At 30.4% G+C, this 24,769-nt stretch overlaps 1 pseudogene; it reads left to right on the forward strand.

Annotated features, from left to right (window-relative positions):
- The first annotated feature begins 15,376 nt into the window (after positions 1-15,376).
- On the forward strand, positions 15,377-16,523 carry LOC117923133 (annotated as a pseudogene).
- Positions 16,524-24,769: the final 8,246 nt, after the last annotated feature.

Consider the following 24,769-nt stretch of genomic DNA (forward strand, 5'->3'; position numbering starts at 1 on the left):
CATTAATAGTATTGTTTACCAAGCTGACATGCTAATGGTTTTTATTTAGCAACATATATATCAGTGAATATCTGTTTTTTTTTTTTTTTTTGACAAATCAAAAGCAAATGGCAGACAAATCTCAACAAATGACATACCAAAACTATAGGCAAATACATGCCACAAGAGCCGCATAATGGTGTGGACTAAAGCAAAATATTCATTCTATGGTTAAAAAATAAAACATATATGATAGTCAAATGACCTAATGTTTTATTTATTATGTTTCAAACTTTCTCAAATTTTTAATTGAAACATATTTCTTTTTGTAAAAAGATGATAATATAAAATATTTGTTAAGTTTATTTATAATTGTAATTAGATTTCTTATAAAATAAGAAAGTTAATATAAATATTTTAGGTCATAAAAGAAAAAAGTTAAGAGAGAGGACGACGATGAACAAGAGATACTTGATGGAACAAGATGACTCATCAAAATATAGATATGAGGAAAAATAAGAAATACATGGTAGAATAAAATGGTTCATAGTTCAAGGTTGAAATATAAAGAGTCAGAAAATATCGGATGTTTTGGGATCCAATACTCGTATTTGGATTCATCTTTATAATATTTTTTTATTATATAATGAAATGATATTTTTCATCTGTGAAAATAGACATGCTTGGTCAAATTGGGCTAAAACTTTATGTACCTTTATATATGATTTATTTTATTTTTGTGTAATTCCGTTAATGTTCATGTTTCAACTAGTACAACAAGTTAGCGGTCAGTCAAGCCAAGACCAAAATTGCTATTACAAATCAAAATGATTTTTAATTATAACATCATAAACAATAAAATAAAATAAAAAATCTTTTTTTTTCTCTCATAATTACCCCTTGAAGGGCTCTTGGTTACATGATGGATGCATGATTATATAAAATATTTGTTAAGTTGATTCATAATTGTAATTAAAATTTTTATAGAATAAGAAAAGTTAAATAGAAATATTTTTATAAATATTTTAGGTCATGAAAGGAAAAAATTATAATAGAGGACGGGGATAAACAAGAGACACTTGATGGAACAAGATGACTCATCAAAATATAAATACGAGGAAAAATAAGAAACATATGGTGGAATAAAATGGTTCATAGTTCAAGGTTGAAATATAAAGAGTGAGAAAATATTGGATGTTTTGGGATCTAATACTTTTATTTGGATTCATCTTTATAATATTTTTATTTTAATTACATAATGAAATGATATTTTTCATCCATGAAAATCGGAATGATTGATCAAACTAGGTTAAAACTTGATGTATCTTTATATGTAATTTATTTTATTTTTGTGTTATTCCTTTAATGTTTACATTTCAACTGGTACAATAAATTAGTGGTCAGTCAAGTCAAGACCATAATTGTTGTTACAAATCAAAATGATTTTTAATTATAAACAACAAAATAAAATAAAAAATCATTTTTTTTCCTCTCATAATTACCCCTTGAAGGGGTCTTGGTTACATGATGGACGAATGTCGTATTCTCCTATTTAAGTCTTAGTTGAGGCATGGATTTTCTAAGCTTCTTCCCATATAATAAATGTGCGGAATTTACAAATTTATTGCCAGACCAAGTGGCAGGTTTTTGACTAAATAAAAAAAAATAATGTCATATCGTCATCTGTGATGCCAAGTTTAGAGGTTGGCGCTAGGTGGATGGCTAATTTGGAAGGTCCTATAATAAAATCCTAGGTTAAATGATCCAGGCCGCAATTTTTAACCATTGGAAAAAAGGTGGAAGTCAAAAGACAAAAGGAACCAAAATGGTGTGGTAATAGAATGAAGGCGCGTAGTACAAATCAAAATAAAGAATTTTATTGGAGTGGCCAGGATAAGAATCCGGAAATGAATTAAAAATGAAATTTGATGGATTTGAAGTATTTACTTATAGAACCCAATGAAATGTACATATTTGTTATAAGAGTTTATCTCATTTAAACTTTTTGAGATTTTTATTAAGAGTTTGTTTAATAGTGATTTTAAAAAATATTTTTAATATTTTTAATACTTAAAAATTTTTATTATTCATGTATTAAAAAAATTAAAAATATTTTATAAAATTACTATCAAATAGGCTTTAAATATACTTATCTTTTGTTAGTTTAAAAGTTCATCTAATACCTCTCATTATTTTCTTTTGGTACTTTTACTTACCTCTCCGCCTTCACTTATTATTTTTACTTAATCATTTTCCATCTTACTCGAAATACTTATTTATTTATTTATTTTTATTATTATATTATTATTATTTTTTTGTTTTCTCCAAGGTTGTATCTCCTATCAATATGTTAAGAACTTTTAAGATACTTCCCTATTTTTTGTTTTAACCAAAGTTGAAGTTGCAATTCCCAATTCCCTGTTTGAAACATACATACATTAAAGTCCATAAAAACGAAAGGATTTTGATGAGTTTCAAAATCAACATCATCAAACAGAAAATATGTGAAACCCGTGTTTATGGGTTTCCAAGAGTTTTCTAAATCCCAATACTTCATCTACACTAATTAAGATGATTATTATGCATTGAAAAACAAGTTAATGTTAATTAAAGTAATTTGATTTTGATTAAAATTAATTTAAAATATGTATTTTGGAATATTTGAGAGTGACATTAATCATGATTCTGTTAATAAGTAGAGGGTACATTAACAGCCATCAATAACCATATTATATTTTTATCAAAACCTCCAGAAAGATCAGTTCAATATCCCAAAATTATAAGTGCAATGTTACCTATGAGTAAGGAAGAAAATGTCGCTATATTTCGGCTATAGTGCCCTCCCACCCGTTTACCACTTGGGCTAACTTGCCCTTTGATGTATAATATGCAATAAATATATATATACTTAAACTCATTATATAAAAAAAATATTAAAAGAATATTTTAAAGAGCAAATTAATTATAATTATTTTATAATTAAATGCAAAATCTTTTAATTAATTACCAAAAATATAAAAATTATATAATTTTCTTCATAATGTTTTTAATATCATTAATAATTAATTAAATATTAAAAATTATATATATATATATATCATAATTTATTTTATATTGTTTAATATAATTGAATTAAATGGATCATATTTTAATACTAATATATATTTTAAAATTAAACATATTATAATTAAATATCATAATATTAGGTTTAATTAAATAATAAATGTACACTTATAAAATTTATCTTTTTATCGATGCATACGATATTATTATCAAATATGATAAATCATGTTATACATATATCAAAATTTTCAATAAAATAACTTTAAAATGTCTATTATATTATTATGAGGTTTTCCTTACATTTTCATGAGTTTTTAACAATTTTAAGCTTACCGATATTTTTTTCCAAAATATCCGCCGATATATCTCCGATATATCCGTAAAATCGAAGTACCGATATATTCGTGATTACCGATATTTTCATCCTTTTCTATGAGAAGGTTCCTACAATTTACTCTAAATAAAAAATAGTCTTATATGACACACTTATCCATGCACGTTTTGTTCATCCAGCATCATTTTTAGAATAATAATAAATAAATAAATATATGAGTTTTATTAAATGATAGATGCTCATACCACACGTAAATAAGTTTGATTAAATGTGGGATAAGTAGATGATTTATCGTTTTATATATCCTTTATATGAACCTTCTCAGCATATGTATGTATAGATGTTTCTCCTCCAAAATTAATTAGAGATGATAGTGAAAGCGAGTTTTGAAAGTCACTATTATACCAACTTGTTTTGATTATTTACTTTTATTTTCATCTTTGTCCAAATAAAAATTTCTAGGTGGAGAAAATTTAGAGCAAAAGATTAGGGGGATTTTCCACACCCACTTCACCCTTTATTTTTTAAAATTTAAATTATATTAAAGTTAAATATAACTTATAAATAAAATATAATTTATAAATAAATAAATTTTATTTATTTGTATTAAAAATAAAATAATAAAAAATTGAATTAAATTAAATTATTTTTTATTTAAATATATTTATAATTAATATCAATGGAATGAGGTAAGATAATACGTAAACCCAACTTGAGTTTGAAAAAAAATATCAAATTCACTCTTAACCCATTTATAATTATCTTAAATTAGTCTTCTTAAAGACAAGAGGGACAACTAAATACTCAGAAAAATCCATCTTTCTTCTCTCTCTCTCCCTCTCTCTCTCTCTCTACATAGACATTGGTTCGTTTCGACATATATTCAAGTGCACTTTTATCATATACAACCCTTCAATCCTTTTCTAAAGTCCAAACAAGCCCATTTTCAATCACGTGAGGAAAAAGAGAGTGAAATATCACCAAAAAAAATATATATATTTGAAAATCTGGGTTCCTTGACTAATCAGGAGTTGGACAAAGAAAGCAAGCTTAAGTGTCTTTGAGAGATGAATTTGTTGGTGACCAAATGCCATCCGGAGTAATATAATTAATTAGAATCTGATGGAAAAATACAAATTAGTAACAAGTCAGTCAGTTTAGGAACCTCCTTTGATTTTTATATCATAGAAATGGAGTGGTCCAGTGAGCTTGCTAGTCAAGTCAATGCACCCATCGTGGATGTACCGGCAAAACCAAATTAAGATAAGCTCAAAATTCATGTCAACATGACACTTGTGATAGGGAAATTAATGGTTATCATTTCCGGCTCAATATTTTTGGATGGACTAAGGTGACTAGTTGCGTCCATTTCACCAAATTATCACGTTTTTATTACAAGGACAAAAATATAGAGAAATACGTGGATATATCACATATGAAAGAAAATTTATATGATATATAGATAAGATATATCGACTAATGAAAATATCGATAAACAATGGTAATATATCACCATATATCGATAATCACACATAACGGTGATACAAGCAAAAAATCATACCTAGACAAAAAAAAAAAAAAAAAAAATCATTAAAATTTTAGTGATATATCATATATATCGAAAATATATCATTAATAAAATAAAATTATTATAAATAAATTAATTTTAATTATCTTATAATCTATTTTCTATATTAATTAAATATAAGACAAATATAAAATCATAAATAAAATTATCAATATTTTTAAATAAAAATCATATAATTAGTACATTTACAATAATTTAGTTTCAAAATTAATGATTTGATTTTATTTTAATATTCAAGTATAATAATAATATATTAAAAATAAATTAACTTAATACATTTTTAAATTAGTATAATATTGAATTTAAATTAATATATTTTTACAATTAATTAATATGTTTTCAATATATCTAAGTAAATTAACTTACTATAGTAATATATTTAAATTATATAATTAGTATATTTATGATAATTTGACTTTATAATAAGTGTATATCTACAAAATTCATATTTTTTATTGACCAACATGATATAATTAAATTTAATATTACAACTCGTATTATATATATATATATATATCAATTTATTTAATAAAACAACTTTAAATATTTTTAAAAGTTTTTTTATTAATTATATTTCGATGAATTTGATATATTTGTAATTATTTATTATTACTTAAAACAATATTGAATGATGGGACCTGTAAGTCCCTAAATCAATCGAACGAGAGAATTTAGATTCATTTTTACAGCTGGTTCGCTTTCAAGAGGACGCTAATTTCCGTGATTCGACTGAACCTAGCTGTGTATGGGATTAATGCCTACAAGTTGTGCTCGTCTGATTGAAAACTTTTAAATAACAATATTATCCTCACAATCCTTTTGGTGGATTTTCAGTCTGGAACCTGTCATCATTGATGACGCTTTATTATTTAAGTGAATTTTAAACATGTCCCTTGGAGGATGGCCTGTCTTAGTCAGGAATTCATATAAAATATATCTATTTTTAATTAGTCAAACCTCATAGTCTTTTTTTATGCATAAAGTAATTGGTAATAAAGCACGTTTATAAGAAGCTTAGAAAATTCATGCCTTGAGTAGCACGGAAGTAGAAGAAAACGCCATCCACCATCCATTATGCAATTAAGACCTGTTCAAGCGATGTGCCGTATATATCACTTTTAATTGAAACGTAACTTCCCTTGACTGCCATATATTCTTCCTTTTCTTTCAAACCATAGATTTAATATCTTTCTTTAGCTCACGTGGCTATGTCCCTGAGGAGTACTTCCATCAAGCCCTCACTTTTCATATGCTTGATACGTAATTTTAGGAAGCTATTACATACCATCTTTCATTTCCTTTTCATTTGTCAAAAAGAAATGCCCATTAATCTCCATCTTGCCAACTAAAGTTAGTGTAATATTTGGTTTATATCGAGTGAAAGACATGTTAAAAAAAAAAAAAAAAAAAAAAAGGACAAATGCTGGAGCGACGATATTTGCTATTTAAGTTTATATTTTTATTGTTGAGAGCGAAAGATAGATTAGGGGGTAAGGGGGCATTGCCCCCATGATACAATTCAATGGAATTTTTGTAATTTTCATTATCCAATGGTTAGTATAAATACCCATTTATGTAATCCTAATTTGATAGATAGTGAAAGTCTTTTTCCCTATTTTCGTGGACGTAAGCAATCTATTGAACCACATTAAATCTATATATTTTTCTTTTGGTTTTCTCTAATTTTCACCATAAATCATTGCACAAAAATCAACAAAAATTATTATTTATGCACCTCCCCATGAACATGTATTTATTTGCAAAGCTGTTATATGTTTTCTTAGTGCATGATTTGTCCCAAGAGCTTGGTTATTGTGCATTAGCAACTCTCATTGTATATTTAGATTTCAAAATTAAAGGGAACCAAAAGTAGTAATTAGCCCTAAATAAAATTAGTATTTTGTTTGCATGGTTAATTTGTTGTTGGAAATGAAATATTATAACTACTTTGCAAATTTACTGCACGCATTTGTAGAGAAAGAGTTAGGCTGTGTTTGAAAGGTGTTTTCAATGTTAGGTTGTTTGTCCATGTGTGGGTTGGACTCATAAATGGGCTTTAGCCCAATTTCTTTTTTAAAAAAAAATTAGGGAAGTGCATGATATAGCTAGAGAAAGAGAAGCCAAGAGAGTGGGAGAGAAAAATAGGGTTTGTGTGAAACTTGTGCAAGACGATTAGGTAGTGAAACGATATTGGTTTGAGCTCAAATTTGATGTGGTGAATCCATGTGATGAGTTTCTCACTTTTATTGGGCTTGATTCTCCATTTGATCTCTCGATGGTGTTCGCCCAAAATACCCACTTAATGACATCTACACTTTGCTATTGATGTAATTTTGAGATATCCATCTTTATTGATGATGAAGATTATTGTTAGTCGAGAATGGCGTATTTCTTGATGATTGCGAGCCTCTAGTCTTATCTAGAGAGAAACTTTGTAAACCCATTGTTTTCACATGGTGGAAGTCGACAACGTACTATGACCCTATCGTTTTTCTTTCATATTAAAGGGTTTTCCATGTAAAAATCCATATCTTATTTGTGTCTGTATTATTTCTTGTTATTGTGTTGCTTTTGGTTGGCATATTTTGTGATATTGGTTTTGCTTGAATTTATTTGAAATCCCATTTTAATCACACAAAGAGGGAAAAGATTTCAGTTGCTAGGTGCTATTATAAGTAGTTTTCCAAACAAGTGGTATTAGAGCTAGGTTGGCTAGAATTGTGTGTGTTGAAATGGAGTAGCAAAATTCATTTGGGATGATGAAATTAATGTCAATTATTCTATTTGGAAATGGAAAATGTGGGATCTGTTGTATTGTAAAGATTTGTTTAAGCTTGTTAAAGGCATGACAAAACCAAAAGGAATGAGTGATGATGATGGAGAAATATTGCATACGAAGGCTGTTGCTACAGTCAAATACTGGGTTGATCACAATATTTTTCATCATATTTTTAAAGAAACCAAAGTTGATGTTTATGATGAGTAACAAACACTGTTACTTCTCAGCTCCTTGCCTAATAGTTAGGATACTTTGGTGGTTCCATTAAGCAATTCAGCTCTAGATGGGAAGCTAACCATGGAGATGGTTAAGGACATGCGATTTGCTCAATGAAGAAACCAGAAGAAAGAAAAAGGGTGAATCTTCTTCTGAGCTATCAGTCACCTAATCACTCTCCTAGCATACAAGACTCACACAACTATCATCACAGACAATGACAACATCACCTTCTGCGGCTATTGTGTATTAGTTTAGTTTTCATTTTTCTTCCATTCATTTTGTTCCCTTTTCTAGATCCTGCACTCTTTCTTCAGGTGACCTAGCTTGTTGCAGTGATAACATGTCATATTTTTTATATACTTTGGTTTTCCTCTAGATGTATCTTTTCTGCCGTGTCCTTGAGGATTTCTGCTTTTACTCCTTCCATGTCTTTTCATTATTTTCTGAAACAAGTAAACTTACGTTTTTTGTGTGATTGAAAATTTTTAATTAATTAATAATTATCAACCTAATTAAAAATTTGTTAAAAAAACAAAAAATTGACTTCTATGCTAATTGAAAAACAAAATTCTTACGTTTGGAACTATATGAAATCCTTAGTTGTGATTTTGTTTGGCCCTTTTTAAAACTTTGTGACTATAACTTCATTTTCTTGTTGTGAAATATCATAATTGTGCCTTTAAATTCATTTAGACTTAAGAAATCTTTAAGTATATCTTCTCTAGATTGAGGTCATACCTTTAGCACTATGATCGATCATCTATTTTAAGGGAGAGACTATTTAGGATCCTAGGGCCAAATTCATGTCTATTACTTGATTGAGTCTTGTCAATTACTTGATTTACTATTATTTTGCTAACAAATAGAGTGATTAAACAAATAACTTCAATTAAAATTCTTCCTATCTATTTATTATGTATTTAATCATATCATCTTAATTTTTTATCAAAATTTAGTATCAAAGTAAAGAAAGGATTTAATATGTCAAATGCATCAATTTGGTTATTATGATTATTGTTTGGGATATCTTCTTAATTTTAATGGAATATTATAAAATTATATTTTAGGTAAACCGCAAAAATCATGCCATTTTTTATTTGTTATTTTTTATCATTTGAAGAACTCATATTTGGCATTGTTCATAAAATAAGTTCTTATTTGAAGTAAAAATAAATAAATAAATAAAAGAGCTACTTGGTCATGTAATAAATTCAATTAATCCTTAAACCAAGAGTGAGTCATCTTTTACAACAATTTGAATTACCCCTTTGTGGAATAGGTTGTCTTATTATTGAAAGGTAACTTTTAATGATTAATAAGTATATCCTCCACATCAAACAAACTAAAAACAATATATATGAAAGAAAAACCCTCCCATTGACCTTGACTCCTATATTTTTGGTAGCAATCACTACCCATATTCTTTGCCAATCTCCTACCCAAGTTCTCTCCCCCAATCCTCGCTGTAATTATACACATATAGCTCACTCTTATCTCTTGTATACAAGTCACACATATTTCTTGTAACCTGTATGTAATTCAGTGAATGAAAAAGAAAATAACAGGCTCTCATTTTTCCTTCTTTTCTATAAACCTAACATGGTGTCAACGCCCTACTTGCTATAAGCAAGCTCTGTACTACATGTCCAACAACTTCCATTTTCCTTCTTCATTTTTTTTTCTCTATATTCACATATGTGAATCATAACTTATGAGTTTTCTTCATCTTCTGCAAATCTTGTAGTTCTCACAATCGGAAACAACCTCCCATTTCAACCAAACACCCTCATTCAAACTCATCAAAATGAGCTATGCATCTTGGAGAGCTCTGTTCACTAATCTTCTCTTTGGATATGATCTGCTAGGTTTCCTCGATGGCACAACTCCTTATCCTCCCGAAACCATCCTGGTTCCACAACGTCGATTTCCAACCCCAAGTGCAAGTTATATAAATAAACAAAATCGCCTCGTTCTTCATGTCATTCTTGCATTAGTCACATTGGTTGTTGCCTCACTTATCTACTCTGCAACAACTTCTCATGAAGCATAGTAGAAACTGGAGACCACTTTTGCAAAACCGATCACATACTAGAATGCTCAATTTACATAATTTTCTTATGAAGACAACAAATTAAGCCATTGCTAAATACATGCAAACCATCAAAATCATTGTTGATGATCTTACTTTCATGGGTTATCCTCTCAGTGAAGATGAAATCATCCTCCATGTACTTAATAGGCTAGACAATGATTTTAAAGAAATTAGTGTTGCCATTCGAGCCAAAGACTCACCAGTGACATTTGAAGAATTTCATAACAAACTATAAGATCAAAAAACTCTTTTGAAGTAAGATGACACCAGCAAGGAAACTCCACCAATCACTGCTCAGTTTCATAAAAAATTCTCTAATCATAAAGGAAATTTTGAAAAATCTGGTAGACATCCGAAGACAATTTCAACAACAAAGGGTCAACCAATGATTTTAGCAACAAAATATCTTTGACAATCAGGGAAAAAGAACTATTCAAGGTAATCATATATTCTCCAATCAAGACAATCTCCATTCCCAGCAGCATTTCAATTCCATAGCATTCTTGGTGTCCCAACAATGGTAACAATCAATGTCGAATTATCTGTCAACTATGTGACAAAGTTAGCCACGGTGCCAAGGTATGTCGTTCACAACCACCACCAAGCTTCTCACCTCAAGCTAATTACATGGCCAGTGATCAAGCTGGAGACCATAGCACTTGGATAGTTGACTCAGGTGCCTCTCACGACATCATTTCTAATCTTCAAAATTTATCACTACACTTTGAATATGGTGGCAAGGAGAACATTATGATTGACAATGGTAATGACATTCCTATAACTCATGTCGGTTCTATCATATTGGATTCACCCACAACCATTTTCTCACTTGACAATGTTTTGTGTGCACCCTTGATTTTTTTTAGAAAAAAATATTCTTTTTGTTTATCAATTCTGCAATCAAAATAACATTTCTATTGAGTTTTTTCTTGATTTCTTTATTGTGAAGGATTTTAGTCATATCATCTCTTACTTTGGGGTATACCTGTTGGGCTTTGTGGAGCCTAGTTTTGTTTGATCCGGTTTGATGACCCAATCCGAATAATATTGCATGGCTTTTTAATGGGAGATTTATTGAGGCCTGTTGAGCCCGTTTAGCCCATTGTGGAACCACCTTTTGTAATTAGAGTTTTTTAGTGTGGTGTGGTTGCCGTGTTATATATAGAGAGAAAATATTGTAGCCGTTGATGTGGTACTCTGTATTCTTCCCTGATAATAGTGATATCCCTACAACTCCGTGGACGTAGGCAAATTGTTGAACCACGTAAATACTGTCTTGTGCGTGTGATTGTTTTTCTTTGGCGTGTGTTTTTTCTCTATTTTTGTTTCTCACAAGTTGGGATAGAGATGTGAGGAAGAACGGGAGGTATCCTATGGAGCGAGAGGGCTCGTAGTAGGGTATGGATACAAGGAGTGGGGAAACATGGGATGTTTCGGAAACCCAATAGTTGTATCTAGTTTTGTCATCTGTAATATTCTCTATTGTATTGTGGAATCATTCTCTTTCATCCGTTGACGTAGGCATGGTTGGCCGAACCACGTTAAAACCTCGTGTACCATATGTGTGATTGTTTTGTCTTTATGTTCTTGAATTAACATTGTTGGCATCAAAGCTTTCGCTGTCACTACAATACCTTCATTTTGCTTCCAACAGTGCTTTAATCACATAATAAATGTGTTTCTCATCACTTTTTTCATTTTGAAACAAAACAATACTAACCGCCTGCTTGGAGATTGTCGAGTAGATGTAAAGAATCTCACCAGGTTGCGGGGTCGATAGGATTAGGGGATGTGCCAAATGTTCGTTAAGTTTCTTGAAGGCATGGGTGCATTCTTGGTCCCAATTTATGTTTTTCTTTTTCTTTAATAAGGTGAAGATAGGTTTACACCAATCTGTTGAGTGAGAAATAAAAAGAGACAAAGCTGCCAACTTGTTTGCTAGCTCTTGCACCTTTTTTTGGGTGGTTGGCATGTTCATGTTTTGTATGGCTAGAATTTGATCAGGGTTAGCTTCAATGCCCCTTTTGATGACAAGATGCCCTAAGAATTTTCCATTGGTCTCATTGAAGGTGCATTTGGTTGGATTTAACTTGATCTCGAATTTACGCAATATGGTGAACACCTCTATCAAATGTTGGGGATGTTAGTCTGCTCTTTTACTTTTAATTGTGTAGTGATGAAAGCCATTTTTTCCCTGATGTCAAGGTGCATAGGGATTTGGTTATAATCACTCTAGGCATCTAAAAAGGACAACACTTCATGTAGATGTCTATGTATCAGTGCTTTTGTAGATGTATATATTGATAATTTAACCATGTTAAAACCTCATGTACTTTTACATTGAAGTTTTTGTTATTACAATAAATGGTATCAAAGCTTGATTGAAGATTTTTGGATGAACAAAGAAAATAAAACACAAAAAAAAGTATTATAAAAAGGAATTTTAGTTGAAGGTAAAGCCAATTATTTTTTCATAGGCAATATGATACAAGAAGGGGATTTTAGCATGTAACAAGATTGTGGTATACAAAGAAAATTGTGGCACATAGGGAGAGTGCGACACACTAGGACATTGTGGTATGGAGTAAGAATTTGATTTAAACAAGTTTCTTGAAAGTAGTGTATCATAGAGAGCTAGAAGGTTGACTTACTGAAATATAATTTAAGGTGGAAATTGTTAGAAAGTACTCAAATTACTAATTAAAATGTATTTATTTTTGTAAAAAAATATTATATAAAATATTTTCTAAGTTCATATGTCATTGCAATTAGATTCCTTATATAATAAGAAAAGTTATTAAAAATATCTTTATAAATATATACATCATGATGAGAACAACTTATGAAATTAAGATTGACTTGTGAAGACTATATGTAATGGATAGAAGAGTAAAAGACACTCGATGAAGCTCATTAGTGTTCTTACATTAACATATTTGCATTAAAGCTTTCACTAGTACAATAAATTAACCATCCATCAAAGCTAACCTCCAAACTTGGCAAAGTAAAATAAACAAGATATGATATCATTTGTGTTTGCAACATGATAACTATAGGCTGGTTTATCTTAATCACCACACACACATGATTCACTATTTAGTCAAAGCCTGCCACATGGTTTGGCAATAAATTTGTAAGTTCTTCACGTTTATATACTGAAGAAGCTTAGACAATTCATGTCTCAACTAATGCTTAAATAGGAGAAAACGACATCCATCCATCATGCAAACAAGACCTGTTCAAGTGGTAAGAGAGAAAAAAAAAACGATATCATAATTTAAAAAAAAAATTGATTTGTAATAGCAGTTTAGGTCATGGCTTCACTAATCGCTAATGTTCTCACTTTTAAAGAAACATTGGGTCGCTTGACTGTCATGTATGTTTTCTTTCAAACCATAAAACTAATATTTTGCTTTAGTCCACACGATTACGCGTCTCTTATGAATTCTTTCAAGCTTTCACTGTTCTTCGCATGAGTTTCTGTATAATTTTTTTTGTCATTGTCGAAATTCTCTACCATTTGGTTTTGATCTGTGAAAAAACAACAGGTATTCATTAATAAGTTGTAAATATTATTAAAGCGAATTCGAGGGAAGAGTGGTCACTTAATATATATTGGTACAAGTTGTTAACATGGTTTACTGCTGGAAATCCTAGATAGATAATAAGCACTACACAAGGGCTTTGCATTTGTCCTATACGGGCATTAAGAAAAGTTCCAAGAAGAGCAGTCACGGTTGGTTGGTTTTGGACTCAATTAAGAGTTTGTTATATTTTAGGTATTTTTATCTTTTATCATCCGGCAATTTGTTATATGTTAGAAATTTTTATCTCGTATTATGAATGATTTTGTCAAAAGGTAGGATCCTATAGATCCTAAACCCTTTGGTAGAGTTATTAAATTAATTTACCAAACACCCTTAATGGCTTAAAATGACTTTAGCCGGATATTTGTAATTTTGATCAACCCGAGAGCCTTTGGCTAATCTTATACGGAGAAAGTTCTCCCAATTAAATTTTATAATTTTTTATTTAAAAATCAGTGGATTGATTATTATTGTCAATAGGTAAGACTTTCTTATTAAGCCTCATAAATAATGCAAGTCCTTTTTTTTTTTTTTTTTTTTATCTCTATTGCTCTTGCAATTTGTATTTATATTCTAGATTGCTTTAATTTGCATTTTATTTGGTGTTTTTAAAGTCCTCTGGCATTAGACCACAGCACATAAGTCACTTCCTTAATAAGTTTTATAGCCATGCATGCAAAAAATTCTTGGCCACCATTGTCTTATATTTATATGTGAACGTTGTCCAAATCATATGGACATATTTTGTTTCTTTTATTGTGACTCTTATAAAAAAGTATAGGCTTAGTGGGTGTTTAATAAATCAATTTAATAATTTAAAGTGACTTAATAACTTAATTCAAGTTATTAAGTAAATTAAATATATTTGATAAAATAACTTAACAATATATTTTAAAGTCAAAAACAACTTTAAATAATAAGTAAAAAAATTATCTTATTTTTAAATTTATATCTTTATTTTATATTTTTACTTCTATTTGCCGTAATTACCTTCATAATCTCTTTTTCTATTTCATGATATTTATTATTACTCAACCTCCTCCTTTACCCTAATTATAATTTATGAGGATAAATAAATCAATTCGATGACTTAGAAAAAATTTTAAGTTAATTTTATTAGACAACTTTAATACTTAAAGTAAAAAATTAAGTAATAATTTTAAATTAATAATTTAAATATAATTTAACTTAAAGTTAACTTGAATTATTAATTAATAATTATTAAGTTTTATCAAATACGCCCTTACTTTAAGTTCATAAAAATTACTTATAAAGGTTTTAAAATTTGAAGTAATAAAAATTTATGGATTTATCTTAAGCCTCTAAAAATTACTTTCAAAATTTTTTAAATTCTAGGTAAGGTAAGGAAAAAAATTAATTCATCCATTATTTTAAAAAATTTTAAAAATAATTATCTATTTAAGGTAATTTTAAATGCTCTTATATTTTATATAGAAATTATTATGATTAATTTTATATTTTAAAAAAATATAAAGTAAGAAATATATCCACACAACACTTCATCCATCTGAACAAATTTTGGAGTGATTTAACCCTTATAACGTAATAGCAATGGCTTCACACAGCCCATTAGTTGTTGCTGCTGCTTTTGTTTTTGTTTGCTTTTTTTTTTGTTTTTTTCTTTCTTTCTTTTCATTTCCTTCCTTAATATATTTGCTTTATAAATACCCACCTTATGATGGTTCAATAGGTCACTGAATTAGGTCACTTAGCAATGGCATCAACACGGTTTTCAAGGCTTCGTGATGCTCCTGTGCATAGTGTTCAGGAGCCCATCAAAAAGCCCATCCCTGCAGTCCCTACCATTCTTGACATGAAACATTTGATTATCAATGAAACCGCAGATTCTGAGCTAGAGAAGTTGCACTCAACTTGCAAGGAATGGGGTTTCTTTCTGGTTTCTCTCAAAATCCATAATCTTTAATCATTTTTCTATATTGCACTTGAACTTTTAGGGGCTGTTTTGCTGTGCATGAAATCTAGTTTCATGTGTCCAGGCAAATGAAGAGGAAGATGTGCACGACAGACAAAATTATTCAGAAAACGATAATTTGGCGCACATGATGTCAATAACAATTTTCTATATCGTTTGCAGAAAAAGATATAGATATAAAACTAAATCCAAATAGGAAAATAATATTAATAAATAAAAGCACAGAAACTAACATGTGTGTTCATGCACAGTTGGTGAACCATGGAGTCAGCTCTTCACTCCTGCAGAAACTGAAATCTGACCTAGGAGAATTTTACAAATTTCCCTCGGAAGAGAGAATGAAATACAAGATGAGGCCCGGGGTTGTTGAAGGGTACGGGCATTCCCCAATCTGGTCAGAAGATTAAAAACTTGACTGGGGTGATAGGTTTTATATGACAACCAACCCTATACATTCAAGGAAGCCGCATCTATTACCAGAGCTCCCTCTAGCACTAAGGTTCTCTCATCATCATCATCATCGTCATCTTCTTTCAGCTATATATATGTTTTCTTCTTTAACTGCAGAGATAGCTTGGAATGTTACATAGCGGAGTTGCAGAAACTAGCGAAGATGCTTCTAGGTTTTATGGCTAAAGCTCTAAGTTGGAGAAAGGAGAGATGGAAGAGTTGTTTGATGATGGAATGCAATCAGTGAGGATGAGTTACTATCCTCCATGCCCACAACCAGAGCTAGTCATGGGCCTCACCTCTCATTCGGATGCCTCCGGCATCAGCATCCTTCTCCAAAGTTAATGGAGTGGGTGGCCTCCAAATTAAAAAAGATGGGGTTGGGATTCCTGTGAACTTCCTTCCAGATGCACTTGTGAATTTGGGAGACATTCTAGAGGTTTTCCCTTCTACACCTTCCCCTGTTTCAATAAAATAAAATAAAATAGAAAAATGTTAAATGGAATCCGCTCTACATTTTAGAAACCCTAGCTATCATATTTAAACCCTTTTTTTTTTCCCAATTAAAAAGATCATTTGCAGACCCGATTGCGCATATTTTAGAAACCTAGCTACCATTTTCAAACTGTTTTTTTTTTCATTGAATATCGTTAGTGGGATAACAATGGAGCAAATTTTTTGGATACTTATCCTATCCCACATTAATAAAATGGGTTTGAGATGCATTTGAGATTATGATTAATACTTATCCAAAGACCAAGTTTAACTGTTCATTAGTGCCCTATATTTGTTTTGCATAATTGTCTTCCATATTAATAAAGGTTCTCTTGTAGCTATAGAACCTTTGGCTTAAAGATGCCATTTTTGGATCTAGTTGTCATACCATGAGTATTACCTCTAACTCCATAAATGAACCCTTGCACAACTAGTTGTTATTAGTAGTGCAAATATCTTTATTACAAAAAATATGATTTATTGGAAAAGTATCATGCTGTAAAAACTCTTCACATTGGAATTTAGTAATATGAGATTTGTTATTGGATATAAGAAGAGATGGAGAAGAAGATGTTTGAACCTTTGATTGAATAGGAACATGAACTCTTGGATTGGATTGGATTGAATGGAATATAAAATAGGAGCTAGAACAAAGGACTGTGACTGAGTGGAAGAGATGATTTTGACTCGTGAATCTGAATGTTGAGCAAACTTAGGAAATGAAAAGGATGATTCATTAACTACAACACTCTTAGAAATTAATGAAAATTTTGCCAATAGGATCTAAACATTTGTATCCCTTGTGATTGAGATTATAACCAAGGAATGTACACTCAGTTGAATGAAATTGCAACTTGTGTCCATTAAACAGACGAGTATTAGGAAAACATGTGTGTATTTATTTATATCCCTTGTGTCTATAACCAAAGATTTTGAGAGACTTGTAATCAGGTTTGGCTTTGAATAGGGTTTCCAAAGGAGTTTTATTGTTTAAAACAAGTGTTGAAAGTCTCTATATGATAAAAAATAGTTTTAAAGGCTTCATCCAATTAATTTAAGGGTATCAAGGTTTTGATTGGAAGTGTTAATCTAATTTCTACAGTATAATAATGTTTTCTTTTAGCTACCCCATTTTGTTCATGTGTATGTGGATAAGAAACTATATATACAATGTCATGTGTTTAGAGATAATCAATAAATACTTGATATTCACCACCCTAATCACTTTGTAATTCAGCTTGAGCTTGAATATTAAAAATAGTTTGGAAAGCGTTAGATTTATTTATGAGAAGATAGATCTAGCAAGTAAATCTAGAGTGTGCATGTAATAAAAGTACTTGCTTGAAGATTGCATTAGTGAAGGACCCCATAAGTTAGAATGAATGGGTTACAATGGTTATGAATTTTGAGGATTAGAAAGATCAAAGGGAAATTTATGAATTTTCCCTAAGCAACAAGCTGACTAGACATGTGGAATTGTATTAGGAACAAGAAGATTGTAAGTGTGAAGCACATCCTTTACAATTTTAGCAGAGGGGATGGCCTAGCCTACTATGCCAAACATCAAAAGGTGAAGATGAGTTACATGAAATTTAAGCACTTTGTGCATTAGTCTTTTGAACAACAAATAGAGCATAGTCCAAAACTTGAACAGAAAAACAATAAGAAGATGAAATAGTGATACCATATAAAATGCTACAAGTTTTGAACTGAAAGTTCTTGATGAGAATCTTCATATCAAAAGTATCAAAAACATAAAGACCTTGCTTAAGTTTCCTTACATGAGAACTTACTTGGAAACCTAATTTTTGACAAAACACAAATCAGGATAAAACTCAAAGAAAATCTAATCCTCTTTTGCAAATTTAGATACACTCGATGGGTTTTTGGTTATAGAATGAACATAAAGCAATTGGTTTAAGGAAAGAATTCCAGAATTAAATGGAGAATCAAAATTAGAATTTTCTATATGTTGAATTGACAAACCTGAGCCATTTCCCATATAAAGCCTATCATGACATATATATTCAATCCTTAGATATCAAATTGTTGACATCAAGAGAGATATGGTTTGTTGCACCTGAGTCTAAATACCAATTTGAGTCATAGACACATTTTGAAGTGGCAAGCATTACTATCATTGGACTATGTGGCCTGAAATTTGAAGGGTTTGAACCTTGAAGAGAACATGCGTGACAACCCACATCAGATAGGGGGGAAAGTTCTTGATGCTATATAAGTATGGACTTCTCTTAATCCTGAAGACGTGTTTTAAAGCCGTGATGACCTCTTTGGGTCCAAAACGGACAATATCTACACGATTGGGAGTGGGTTGTTACAAATGGTATCAGAGTCAATTTCCAACTTCAATGTGGGGGTTTGTTTGGTCCTATAAGGGTGTTTGTCTGTTTGACCCCGCAATCCCATGGGACACAATGAGGACGTTGTGTCTGCATGGGGGGTGTTTGTGACATCCCACATCGGATAGGGGGGAAAGTTTCTGGCGCTATATAAGTATGGACTCCTCATAACCTAGTAGACGCATTTTAAAGCCGTGAGGGCTCCCTTAGGCCCAAAGTGGACAATATCTACATGGTTGGAAGCGGGTCATTACAAATGGTATCAGAGTCGATCTTCGACCTCGGTGTGGGGGTTTGTTTGTCCCCTTAGGGGTGTTTATCTGTTTGACCCCGCAATCTCATGGGACACAACGAGGATGTTGTGTCTGCATGAGGAGGTGTTTGTGACATCCCACATCGAATACGGGAGAAAGTTCATGGCGCTATATATGTAGAGGCTCCTCTTAACCTTGTAGATGTGTTTTAAAGTCGTGAGGGGCCCTTTGGGTCCAAAGCGGATAATATCTACACAGTTGGGAGCGGGTCATTACAAATGGTATTAGAGTCGATATCCGACCTCGGTGTGGGGGTTTGTTTGGCCCCGTATGAGTGTTTATCTATTTGACCCCGCAATCCCATGGGACACAACGAGGACGTTGCGTCTGCATTGGAGGGATGTTTGTGACATCCCACATCGGATATGGGGGAAAGTTTCTGGCGTTATATATGTAGAGGCTCCTCTTAACCTTGTAGATGCGTTTTAAAGTCGTGAGGGGCCCTTTGGGTCCAAAGCGGATAATATTTACACGGTTGGGAGTGGGTCATTACAAATGGTATCAAAATCGATATCCGACCTCGGTGTGGAGGTTTGTTTGACCCCATATAAGTGTTTATCTATTTGACCCCGCAATCCCGTGGGACACAACGAAGACGTTGTGTCTGCATAGGGGAGTGTTTGTGACATCCCACATTGGATAGGGGAGAAAGTTCCTGACGCTATATAAGTATAGACTTCTCTTAACCTTGTAGACGCATTTTAAAGCCCTGAGGGTCCCTTTGGGTCCAAAGCAGCCAATATCTACACGATTGGGAATGGATCGTTACAAATGGTATTAGAGCCGATTTCCAACTTCGGTGTGGGGGTTTGTTTGGCCCCGTAGGGGTGTTTGTCTGTTTAACTCCTCAATCCTATAGGACACAACGAGGATGTTGTGTCTGCATGGGGGTGTTTGTGACATCCTACATCGGATGAGGGGAAAAGTTTTTTACACTATATAAGTATAGACTCCTCGTAACCTAATAGATGCGTTTTAAAGCCGGGAGGGCACTTTTGGGTCCAAAGCAGACCATATCTACACGGTTGGGAGCGGGTCGTTACAACATGAGCCCTGAAATGACTGATTAAAATAGTAATAACACTACATTTCAACATGGATAGTTCCACCACATAATTGGCACTATGGTTTATTAAAATTCCTGGATTATCGTCCTCTACTTTTGCCTTTGCTACCAAAATAACCACCAATGTTCCCAAATCTACCACCAACATTACTATATCCATGACCTCCAAAGCCATTTCAATCCCAAAATTTACCTCTACTACTACCTTGACTAGAGTTACATAACCGTTGTATTGATTCTAATTGAAAGTATTGTGTTGTTCAAAGAATTGGCCTTGTCCTCGACCATATGGAACAAACTTTTTCTTATCCTTATTAAATTGATTATGAGTAGCTATATTAACACTAGGAAATGATTACAGAGAATTGTTATTTTTCTTGATTCTCTCTTCTTGAGTAAGCAAAAGAGACTCTATCTCATCAACCATGCATAGATCAATTCTTAAAGTAATTGAAGTAATAAATGTATCATACTATAAGCTTCAGCCTTCAAAGATTACCTGAAGATGATCAATAATTGATACAATATAACTAATAGAGGCTAAGCTATTAACTAGATTTTTTATCTTCAAAAAATAATTGTCAATAGAGGATGATCCTTTCTTGGTGTTTCAAAGTTGTGTCAATAGAGGAAGGGACTATGTTTCAATAATAACATAAAACTACTATGATCCTTATTAGTTTTTTTGTTGAATGATGATTTATGATGTGATCAATGTAAGAAAGGATTTAAATTCTACTATGCCCATTAGGTTTTACTATTAAACCATGAAGTTAAATATGTCACATGGGCCAAGAGAATGTTAGCTTACTTTTGCGAAGTGACCGAAGTGCCACTTATATTTAGGTATGGTAAATATGCCCAATTTGGTTTAATAAATATATAATTATTGGCTAAAAATCTCATTAGTCAATTTTAAGAAATTTGATAATTAACTGTCCACTTCAATGAAAAATGGGATAAAAGGATTTATTTAAAAACTAATCATTTCTTTACTAAAAATTACATAGATACTTTTCTTTCCATCCACCAATGTTTCATGATCCTACATGGGTTAAGAGATGGAAATACAATTTTCTTCATCTTTGCTTTTCTATAATAAATTTCTTTTGCTCATGGGTCAAATTGTCTTCTCTCAATATATGTAAAATTAGTATATATATATATATATATATAGTGATTAATTTCTACATCCATTCAAATAAAGTGTTAAAATATGTAGCGTTATCCTTTGCTAATGTCCAAACAAGTCCATTTTCAATGACGTGATGATATTTGAAAATCTGGGTTGTATGTTAAGTAAAACGTCATATTAAGTGTCTTGGGGAGATGAATTTGCCGGTGACTAAAAGCTATCTAGAGTGATGTAATTCATGAGAATCTGGCAAGAAAATACAAAACTAATTACAAGTCCGTCAGTCTTGGAACCTCCTTAGATTTTTATACCATATGAATGGATTGGTTTAGTGGGTTAGTCAAATCAATGCATCCATTACGGATGTACCTGCAAAATGAAATTAAGATAGGCTCAAAATTCACGTTAACATGACGCTTGTGATAGAGAAGTTAATGGTTACAATTTTTTAGTCAATAGTATGGTTTAAAATAGTCAAATTTGGAAAGATATATCCATTAATCAATATTTCTTCTTCTATATTTAATATATCCAATATTTGTGAATATCGATATGAAATTTGGAAATATATGTATCCATCAATCAATATTTTTAGATATTTTAATGATATTTCATCAATTTTTTTATTTTTTTATTATTAAATAAATTAATTCTAACTATTTTATTTTTACATTTGATTTAATTTATTATCAAAAAATATAATTCTCTTAATAAGTCTTTTTTTTATAGAATCTATATATTTACTAAATATAAAAAATATATAAATATTAAAAAAAATTATATATATATATATATATATATATATATATATATATATATATATATATATATATATTATTTCATATCCTTAAACACATTTAAATTAAAACGGATCATAATTCTAATATTATTAAATATATTTTAAAATTTGGGATGTTATCATAATATTATTATAAAATAATATATAATACAACTTAATAATAAATATCCATTTATAAAATTTATATTTTTTTATCGAGGATATTATTATTAAATATAACAAATTATATATATCAATTTAAAAAAAATAATTTTAAAATATCTATTTTTATTTCTTATATAAATTTTTAGAATTTATCTTAATATTTTCATAATTTTCATTTATTTCATTTTTATGTCATCGATATTTTATATAAATTAATATATTTTTTATATATCTAATATATTCGTAAAATTAAAATGTTTGATATATAATTTTTTTTTTATGGATTATCGATTATTTTGAATAATGGTCTTTTTCTGACTTAATGATCACATTTTTTTTATTACTAAAAGTGAAGAATGTTGGGACCAACATCACATCAGTCAAGATTAGAATATGAATAAAACTAGGCCACGCCTTTCCAAGGAAGTTTTTGGTCTCCTTGCTTTTAAAAAAATAATCGAGGAAGAGTAATTATATGAATTTTAGGATATATTGAATTATATTTTATATTTTCTACATATTATGTCAAAAAAATTTATTTAAGATAATACATTTAATCCTTATTAATTGATTTGAAATTTTATCAAATGCTTCTATTTTTGTTAATTGATATTTTTTGTGATCAAAATAATATTTTAGTCTTTAATTTGTTTTGCTTTCCTAATCCTGGTATCATGTTAAATTTGTTTTAAAAAAAATTAACAGAATAAAGCTTTTTTGATAACCGAAAACAATTTTTAAGATTTTTTTAAAACATTTTTTATTAATTGTTTTTAAAAATAGAATTATGTCTTAGAATTCAAATATGATGTAAAAGTTTCCAAATATTTAATATATTCTTAATTGTAATTTATAATATTCTATAAAAACAATTAGATACACCTAAAATTTGTTTTATATAAAAATTTGAAAAGATTTTTTTTTTTTTTTTTTTTTTTTTTAGTCACAAGTTCTAAAACATTTTGCAATGAGATTATCTTTTTTCCTTTTCATTTTTTCATGAAATTAGAAATTTTATTTATGATACTTCCCAAACCTAGGTGCCCATGCAATCAAGCCAACATTTTATGTTATGTTTGGTTTTTAAATTTAGAAAATGTAGGATAAGGAAAAGCAAAATATAAAAAAGTGAACAAGAATAAAGTAAAGAAAATAAAAAATTAATTTAAAATTGATTTATAAACTTTTAATTTATTTTTATCATCATCTACCTCTTCTTTTTATTTATGTCAGATGTGCTCATGGACAGCTGCTGAGACTATTGATATTTCAACTAAACGGATGACTCACTATCATATATCGATTTTAAAATGCTCGGATCGTGAACTCTTTGAGTAATGATACCGTCCTAACAATCCATTTGGTTGATTTCCAATCTGCAACCTGTCATCACTGATGACGATATATTATTTAGTGAATTTTTGAACATGTCGACCGCCGATAGGATGGTCTGTTTCATCAAGAATTCATATAAAATATACCAATTTTTAGTTGGTCAAACCACATGTTTTTTTTATGTATAAAATAATTGATGAAGAAGCACGTTTTTACAATAGAAGCTTATAGAACTTTATGCCTTGAGGAACACGGAAGTAGACGACAGCCACATACATCATCCATTTGAAATCGAGGTCCGTTCAAGCAATAATCAATGTATGTGCACTTGGTCATAGCCTAGTGTTTGACTAAGAGCAATTATTATATCACCTTTAATGAAACGTAACTTTCTTTGGCCGCTTAATATATGCTTTCTTTTCTTTCAAACCATAAATTTAATATTTTTTTTCTTTAGCCCACGTGTATATTTCCCTGAGTGGTGCTTCTGTCAGGCTCCAACTTTTCATATGTTTGATGGGTAATTTTAGGAAGCTATTATATATAATCTCTTTGATTTTCTTTTAATTTGTCAAAAACAAACACGCATCCATTTCCGTCCTGCTAACTAAAACCATTATTAAGCCCGGCCCCTTCCCATGAAGTTGTAATTATCCGCAAGGCCATTCTCTATCAAAGTACAGTGCAAAGTAAAATGTTGTTTTGTTTTGTACCGAGAATATATACAAACCCTAAATAGAATTAGCATTTTGTTTACATGGATAACTAATGTTGGAGAAAGTGTTAGCTTCCTTGTAATGTAATTGATCATGGACTAATAGTTTTTGGCTCAAAGCCTCCTCTTTTCTCTTAGTAAATATATATATATATATATATGTAGGTGAAGTCGCTGTGAAGTTGTTTCTGTTAACACGCTTCTGAACTACACAAGAAGTTGATTGACATTAATTTTCTTTGTGAAGGAAGAGTCTGGCTTACATAAATAGATTGAAGTGAATTTTTCTTCCATTAGTCTCTTGACGCCGTTAAATCTTTCCATGGAACTCATCAATCCTGTCGTAGTACTTCTTTGTTAG

Source organism: Vitis riparia, chromosome 10, assembly GCF_004353265.1.
Source record: "Vitis riparia cultivar Riparia Gloire de Montpellier isolate 1030 chromosome 10, EGFV_Vit.rip_1.0, whole genome shotgun sequence".
In the NCBI taxonomy this organism is placed as follows: Eukaryota; Viridiplantae; Streptophyta; class Magnoliopsida; order Vitales; family Vitaceae; genus Vitis; species Vitis riparia.